The sequence below is a fragment of the Nannospalax galili genome, unplaced genomic scaffold (genome assembly GCF_000622305.1).
Source record: "Nannospalax galili isolate Female #2095 unplaced genomic scaffold, S.galili_v1.0 scaffold39, whole genome shotgun sequence".
NCBI classification, from domain to species: domain Eukaryota; kingdom Metazoa; phylum Chordata; class Mammalia; order Rodentia; family Spalacidae; genus Nannospalax; species Nannospalax galili.
This window is the reverse complement of record NW_008346683.1, coordinates 1,886,292-1,895,210: the sequence shown is the minus strand read 5'-3', so window position 1 is coordinate 1,895,210 and position 8,919 is coordinate 1,886,292.

Here is an 8,919-nt window from a genome sequence, read left to right as displayed (position 1 = left end):
TGGTGTCACACAATTCCTACATTTTCCATTCTTGTGATTTCTTAAATTTTTCATAATCTTTGCTTGAGTGGTCTAGTTCGTCCACTTTATCTTCCAGTCTTCATATTCTGTTTTTCATTTCATTCATCCTATTGATAAATAGGCTATTGATGATTGAGGCTTTCTCCTGTCATTTCTAATGTCTTACTGAGTATTTCACTTCCTTCTTCATTTCAGCCTGAGTATTCTTCAATATTTCTAGCTCTTTTCTGAATTCATTCAGAAGTTTATCCCTATCTTCCTTCAGTTCTTTGATTTCTTTGTGTGTTCTTTAAATTCATTGAATTCTTTTATCATGTTTATAATTGTTCTTTTGAGTTCCATGTGCTGCATTATCTCTAGGGGGTTCTCATTGTACTCCTCTAGAAGACTACTTGTATTTTGTGGGGATATGTTACTTTGGTTTTTCATGTATTATTTTTTTCTCTGTGATTTTTTTTTGACATGTGAATTTTTTTGTATTTTTAAATTCTTGTGTGAGACTCAAGCCTTCAAGTTTAGGTCTGCTTCTTTTTGTAAACTTTATGTGCCTTTGTGGTTTATTTTTGGGGCATGAAAAGCTGGTTCATCTAAGCTTCCAGTTCTCTCTTTTGATTTTATATTGGAGTGGCCAGATTGCTCTTGTCTTCAGGAGTTTCCGTAGAAGCCCAAGTCAGATGAGGATCAGATGCTCTCAGGCTTTCTCCTAATGTCTGGATCCCTCCAGGAAAGATTTTTGGCCTCAGGAATTTGGGGGTTGGACTGGCCTGGGAGCAGGGCCCAGGAAAGATTCTGGTCTCAGGCAGCTGGTGTCCATGCCACTCAGGAATGCAAAGGGAGATGGGGGAGGGACGGGGACCCAAGGGCTCCTGGGTACTGCAGAGAGGAACTGGGTTGGTCTGGATGCAAAGATCAGGAAGCAGTGATGGCTCCAAGAAGAGAGGTCACCCCAGTGTCTGGGGTGCCAAGACAAGAAATGGGCCAGTACCCAGGCAAGGAGGTGAGCCGAGTGGGGGGAGGTGGGAGGGTTGATGAGGCTGGGGGAGTCAAGGCACTGAGGGCACTCATGGACTTACCCAGTAAAGAGGCTGGTGGGTTGTGCAGCCCAGGGAAGCAGAGGGAGGTGAGGGCAGGACCAGGCCCAGAGGGCTCCTCAGGACCATGAGAAGGAACTGGGTTGGTCTGGATGCAAAGGATCAGGAAGCAGTGGTGGTTCCCCTGGTGCCTGGGGCACCAAGACAAGAAATGGGACAGGACCCAGGCTAGGAGGAGAGAGGGGTTGGGGAGGTCAGAGGGTGGATGAGGCTGGGGGGGGCGGAGTCAGGGTTAAGAGGGTGCTGATGGACTTATGCAGGAGAGAGACTGGCGAGTTGTGCCTCTCTGTTTTTTAAAAAAAATCTATTTAGTTTAGTTTATGTTCCCCAAATACTCTTAAGTGTGGGTCCATCTTCTGGAGCCTGGTAAACCTACAAAGCTGGTCAAATTGCAGAGAATAGGAAACTGTGGTGTGTTCAGCCCTCAACAGGACACCTCTATCACAACCCTCCCAAAGGCCCAGGGAGTGCTGCAGAAGAGGGGTGGAAAGATTGCAAAAGCCAGAGTTGGCTTTTCATTGAATGACTACAATGAAATGGTGTTTTCTGGACACAACAGGGTGGATGCACAGCTGTTATGTACAAAGTGTTCCTGAGCCTGAGCCTGCTAAAATTCCAATATGGAGGGGGGATATGGCAAGATGTCCCACTTCTAACTGATGAGCTACTGGCAATGATGGCTGCCGGGAGAGGGACAGTCAGTTCTCTTGCACAAGACTCATCCATGTGGTTCCCCTGCCCACCTGGTCTTCCAGTGCCCCTGTCAGTCATGCCCTCTCCATATGTGCTCCCATGGAACCACCAAGTTAACTTCACTACTTTCATGAAAGTCATCTCTTTAAACGTATTCATGGGACCACGTGACAACCACTTACTTCTACTTGACACCAACTTCCATGGAACAAAACAGGGAGCCCAGAAATAATCCCACATTCATACAGTTAACCAAGCTTCAATGAGTGCCAAGAATACACAATGGACAATGCTTGTTCTTCAACAAGAAGCAGGGGAAAACAATTAGTCTGGACCCTCATCTTACACAATGCATAAAAATCAACTCAAAACAGATTAAAGATCTAGCTATAACACCTGGAACTCTAAAACTTCTTACAGAAGAAAACAGACTGAGAAAAGTTTCAGCACACTGATCTTGTCAATGATTTCTTGGGATATTACCAAAAGGCACAGGAGATAAAGCAAATACAAAGAATACAAAGTAAAGCCATATTCATCTTCCATAAAGACAGGGCCATCTCTGTTACATCATCTTCAGACTCACAGAGCCAAACCAAGCATGAAGCGTACAACCAAAAGCCTAAATGAAGTGGATATTAATGCACATGATTGAAAAATGCTCAGTGAAGATATCAACTCCCAATATGTTAAATAAAAAAATTATGACTGGCCCTGGTAGACCGGCCTTCAATCCCAGCACTCAGGAGGCAGACTCAGACAAATCTCTGTGAGATCAAGGCCAGTCTGGGCTACATAGTGGGTTCCAGTTCAATTGGGACTACAAGGAGAACTTGCTTCAAACAAACGAAAGGAAAAAGAAAAGAAGGAAAATACAACTGAGAGAGCAAGAGCAAGAAAGAGAGCATGAGAGAGAGTGAGAGAGCAAGAGAGAGAGCAAACTAGAAGCTTTGAAAGAGAAAGGAAAATATACATACACTAAAATGTTAGCAACTGTTATAGCACATAGCAGAATTAAAGGTCATTTTAATATCATTTTAATATCCTTCTTTGTACTGTCTGTCTTTTCTATATTTTATACAATGCATTTGTTTGATATGCTATCAAACTTATTTTCTACTACAAACATATGGCGCTGATAACATTTAGAAACTCTCAGGAGAATGACTTTAGAAATATCACCACATAGCCTTTGTGGTACATAATATGAATGCAATAGAACAAATTGTATTTAGTTTTCTTTTCCCCTAAAATGTAAGGGTAGTGATTCTCAACAGACACTTTCGTGATTGATAAAAAATATAACTGTTTTCCTTAACAAATCCTAGTTTACCAGAATTAAGTTAGTCACAATCTGTTTTTGTGTGTATATGTGTTGGATATTATGTGTATGCATTTGGTGCATATGTGCGGGTCAAGCATGTGAATGTGTGGGTGCATGAGGCCTCATGCACACATGCAGAGGACCAAAGCAGGACCTCCAGTATCTTCTATTGCTTTCTTCCTTATTGCCTTGAAGCAGGATCTTTCACTGTGCTGGAAGTGCTCCATTTTGACTAAGCTGGCTTCCTGGTGAACTCTTGGTATCTGCCTATCTTCTCCCTCAATGCTGGGATTACAGGCATGAATAGTCACACCCAGATTTGTACTTGGTTGCTGGGAGATTCTTATACTTGCAGAGTAAACATTCACTGAGCCAATTCCCTAGCCACCGGATATAATGTTTTGTCCATGATACATGGACACTAGTAATGTGTGGTCCAGTGTCTTTCTTGTATGCTAGTATAGCTACCCATGGACCCCCACTGAAACACAACACTAACTTCCATCTGTTTCATCCGTTCGTGCTGTCCCTGCCCCCTCCCCAAACTCCCCAAGCATCTAAAATCTAAACCCTCCTGGGGCTAGAGAGATGGCTCAGAGGTTTAGAACACTGATTGCTCTTGCAGAGGACCTGGGTTCGATTCCCAGCACCCACATGGCGACTATGAACCATCTTTAACTCCAGTTCCAGGGGAATCTGATGTCCTCTTCTGATCTCTGCAGCATTGCATGACATAGGTGCACTCACATACATGCAGGCAATACACTCATACACATAAAATGAAAATACTAAATAAAATATATTTAAAATCCAAACCCTCCTAACACTTTTGTTTTTCAATACTTGGGTGTGCAAACTTCACTGTGTTTTAGAGCCTTCCCTTTTGCAATGGCACTATCTTGCAGTGATTGTTAGGGTCTTACATGAATCATCTGGAAAATAAAACTCATTTCAATTGCCAGTCCCTGGGTCTCACTGTTGACTGATGGACCCCTTTCCCTTTGATAGATCCTAACACAATGGAGGGTTTGGCAGGCACTGTGTTAGAGAAAGGCAGAAGGAGCCCAGAATACCGAGAAGGAGCCCATGGGGTGCTGTGGTGGTTTTTCATAGAAAAAAAATTTTAATTTAATTTTTTATTTTATGTGTATGAGTGTATTACCTGCATGTATGTAAGTGCACCTGTGCTGTGCAATGTCTACAGCAAAAGGCAACTATTTCTCCTGGAACTTGAGTTACAGATTGTTGAGGGAGTCTGACTATTATCAGATTGGAATTGGGAGTCAGAAAAAAAAAGTGATCTCAAGTATGGCTTAGCCATGATTCAGTGTGGGAATCATGGGAACATTCATTGAAGGAAATAGTCTTTAACCCAATGCAAAGTTTCCCTATCTAGGCTCCATGAGAATATGGAAACATACTGCCTGGGGAGAGAGGCTCTTTCCCTTGTATCAGAGGAAGACGAGCAACATCCGTAGTTCCCACCCACTAGGTGCTAGCTGCGTTTGCCCAGTTATGAACATCAAAAATATCTACACATATTTCCAAATATCTATTTGGAAGAATGCAAAATTGTCCCCACTGGAAACCATGAACTCAAAGGTGTTTATGTGAATTTAATGCATAGCACCCAGCCCGGTGCCTGGCACATGATGTAGACTCAACAAATATTTAGTTCCCTTCCCCTTCCCTGTGACTGAATTATCTGTTCTGCTTAGTGAGAGGATTTACAACTCGAGTGAAGTTCTACATAGGGATGTTATCGTTCTAAGATTCTGTGATCTCTTTGCTGTGTGACCATGAGTGGTCTTTTGTTAACCAAACCTTCCTAACAGCAAAATTAGACACTTAGACTTGATTTGGGGTGATTGTGTGTGTGTGTGTGTGTGTGTGTGTGTGTGTGTGTATGTGTGTGCAGGGTGTGTGTGTGTGTGTGTGTGATGTACTTGGGTGCATGTGTATGTGGAGGCTAGAGATTGAGGTTGACTATCTTCCTTAATCACTCTTGAACTTAATTAAAATAAAATTTATTGAGCTTTTGTATAATGCATACAACAGTTCTTAATCAAATTCAGACCCTCTCTCTCATCCATGCCCCTCCCACCGGACCTCATGTATTCTGTCATACGTGTTAAGTTCTATCCAGTCAAGCATTTTGTACCCAGATGTCCTTTGGTACAAATTTATCACTGGAGTCTAGTCAGCCTGTTTAGAGGTCATTGGTAAGGCCTATTCTCTATCACCCAGTAATAGTCTCTAATACTTCTCAGATTAGGGATGAGAACCACCCATTTCTCTCACTCTACTCTGGGCCCTTGTCTGATTGAGTTGGCATCGGTCCTGTGCTCAATGCCACCATTGCCACAAGCTCATATGTGTAAGCTTCCAGTGGCCTGAAAGCCTCCGCTTCCCTATGTTCATGAATCAGCCCTGACTCTTAAAATCTTTTTTCCCCCTCTCCCACAATGGTCCCTGAGATGCAAGTGGGAGAGGTTTGATATTGGAGTCCTATCCAGGGACACACACTCACTCTACAGTCTCTTATTCTTTAAAAGCTGGCCAGTTTTGGCCTTTTGTGTGTATTGCACTCTGTTGTATAAGGGAGCTTCACTGGTAAGAGTTGAAGGATACACTAGTTTTCTTTTACACCCTATGTTCCATGAGTCTTAGGTGTAGAGGTTCCATTATATTTATGTTATGTAGGACTGGGCATCTCTCAGACATATATTCTCTGTGTCTGGTTGTTGGATTCTGCAGTAGCCTCCATCTGTTGCAGAAAGAAGCTTCTTTGATGAGTGGTATATTTGTCCGTAAATATAAGGATCAATATTTAGCATATGGTAAGAAATTTCATTTGTCTAGAGATATGACAGAAACAGGGTTTTCCTTAGGATCTATGACCTCTCCAGCCATGTGTGTTTGGCTGTGTTTACAGTGCCACAGATGTGTTCCCTCTCTAAGTCCAATTAGATAGCTGTGACTACCCCCAGATAACAGTGTCACTACTGCACCAATAGAGGTAGTTTGCTGTGCTGGTTGCTGTGGTTATTAGGCTTTAGGGCTGTGTTGGACCTTTGATTGATTTTTCTCCCTTAGCATTTTGCATAGTGTCCTCCAGAACTATGAGAGCTAAACTTCAGGTAGAAGGTTTCCAGGTCAGTTCCTACTCCATTGCTCCAAGTCCTGTGTCCTAAGTATGTCCTGTGCTCAGCAGTAGGGTCTTATCTCCAGTTCTGGGAGATATATCCAAGAGCTCCGGGAATAGCCTGTGTTATTTTGAGAGTCTCTTGAACCACTCTGACCAATCACTCGAAGGGAGGTTTCTCCTGTCTGGCACTGTGTTCCTTGCCATACAGCTTCCAGGTACACATAAGCACTAATGTTCAGGCTCTGTATGTGCATTTCTCGGGGGGTTTTGGAGGCAACCCTTTTCCTCTGGCTTCCCTAGCCCCTCAAGGTCCATTCATCTGCACTTTCTTCCCCCCATGCTACCTCTGTCCTTTCTCCCCAGTCCAAGGTACCCATTATCCCATCTCTCCCCAAAATAACACCAGCATCCATCCATCCACCCTCTCCTGAGTTCCCTCCTCCCCTACCATGGCCCCCTGCATGTCCCTCTCTCCTCTCCTCCCAACTAAACACTCCCACTTTCCCCACCTCCCCACTGGTAACATCTGTTCCCTACTACTCCCCTCTTTTGAGTTTCTTTTCCTTTATCTCCGTGTTTCCTTTCCATTTTCCTGACTCCTGGTGTTACATCAGGATATATACTCACATATAAGGGATTCATGTTATGATCCTCAAATGAGGAAGAACATACATCACTTGCTTTTCTGTGTTGACCAATCACTCGAAGGGAGGTTTCTCCTGTCTGGCACTGTGTTCCTTGCCATACAGCCTCCAGGTACACATAAGCACTAATGTTCAGGCTCTGTATGTGCATTTCTCGGGGGGTTTTGGAGGCAACCCTTTTCCTCTGGCTTCCCTAGCCCCTCAAGGTCCATTCATCTGCACTTTCTTCCCCCCATGCTACCTCTGTCCTTTCTCCCCAGTCCAAGGTACCCATTATCCCATCTCTCCCCAAAATAACACCAGCATCCATCCATCCACCCTCTCCTGAGTTCCCTCCTCCCCTACCATGGCCCCCTGCATGTCCCTCTCTCCTCTCCTCCCAACTAAACACTCCCACTTTCCCCACCTCCCCACTGGTAACATCTGTTCCCTACTACTCCCCTCTTTTGAGTTTCTTTTCCTTTATCTCCGTGTTTCCTTTCCATTTTCCTGACTCCTGGTGTTACATCAGGATATATACTCACATATAAGGGATTCATGTTATGATCCTCAAATGAGGAAGAACATACATCACTTGCTTTTCTGTGTTTGTGTTATTTCACTTAGTATAACAGTTTGTAGTTCCATCCATTTACCTGCAAATTTCATAATTTCATCATTTCTTACTGCTAAGTAGAACTCCATTGAATACATGTACCACATTTTCATTATCCATTCATCAATTGAGGGATATTTAGGTTGTTTACATTGTGAAGAAAGCAGTAATAAACACGTATCTCTACAGTAGGATGAGTCCTGTGTATATATGCCAAGAAGTGGTATAACTGGCAGATTCATTTTTAGTATTTTTACCTTAATTTTGAGATTGGATCTCTCACTAAATCCGAAGCTCATTGATTCAGCTGGACTAGCAGGCCAGCAAGCCTCAAGAATCCTCTTGTCTCTACCTCCCCAGCTATGCACACAGCCACACCCAGATATTTTTATGTGGATGCTGGACTCAAACAGTCCTTCATGCTTGTACAGTAAGCACTTTATGGACTGAACCATCTCCCTAGACCACAAGATTTGATAATTTTAAAGAGTCATTTCAGACCTGGTATTTCACTGTTCTAGGAGTACATGGGCCAGGTTGGGAGAAGGATGGCTGTTCAGAGGACCTCATGAGGAAAGACTAATCAAAGGAGAGAGCTTTGGGAGATGAAAGTAAAATGAGGACTGAGGATGTGCTCATCAGTGCCAAGTATGAAGGCTAGGCCTAAGGGGAGAGAGCTCTTTTAGCTCCTAGCCCAGTGATTAGTTAAGAGTGAAATTGAGCCATGAGTTAAAAATCAAAGTGGGGATAGAGCTACTTGATGCCCTGAGAGTTTTAGCTACTTGTGTAGGCAGATGCCAACATCGCCACCATCCAGTGGGTGGCAGGCTGACTTTGAAAATGGCCCCAGGATTCTTTTTTTTTTTAAGCAATGGCTGCCATTTTTATTTGTTTTGATGGCTCCAGCTACCTTAAAATATACATTTTTTTCTTTGAAGTATTTTTATTGAAATTTTGATTACTCCTGGGTGAGGGAGAGCTGATCTTCTTTAAGGGAGTGACTCTACATAGGCTGACTAGGCCCCAGTGGATGAACCTGACTGACGGACGTCTGGGTGCACTAACTTGACTCAATAGCCTTAACATAAATGACAGAACGTATGGAATCCAGTGGGGGGTATGGGAGGGAGATGAGGGAGGGGGTGAAATATGATTAACATGTTTTGTCTGAAAGGCCCCAGGATTCTTAACCCTGTTTTGCATGTGTTTTCTGGAATTTCTCAGTCCAATGCAGGTAGACCAGGAAGAGATTTTGCAGGCATAACTAAGTTTCCAAATCAGCTGACCTTACGTTCAGGAGCTCTTAGAATCTGGATAAGTTTGAAATATGGATGGAATCCATATCTCTATCTATAAGTTTGAAATATGGATGGAATTTATTGGGAGGAAGATGGAGGAGACCA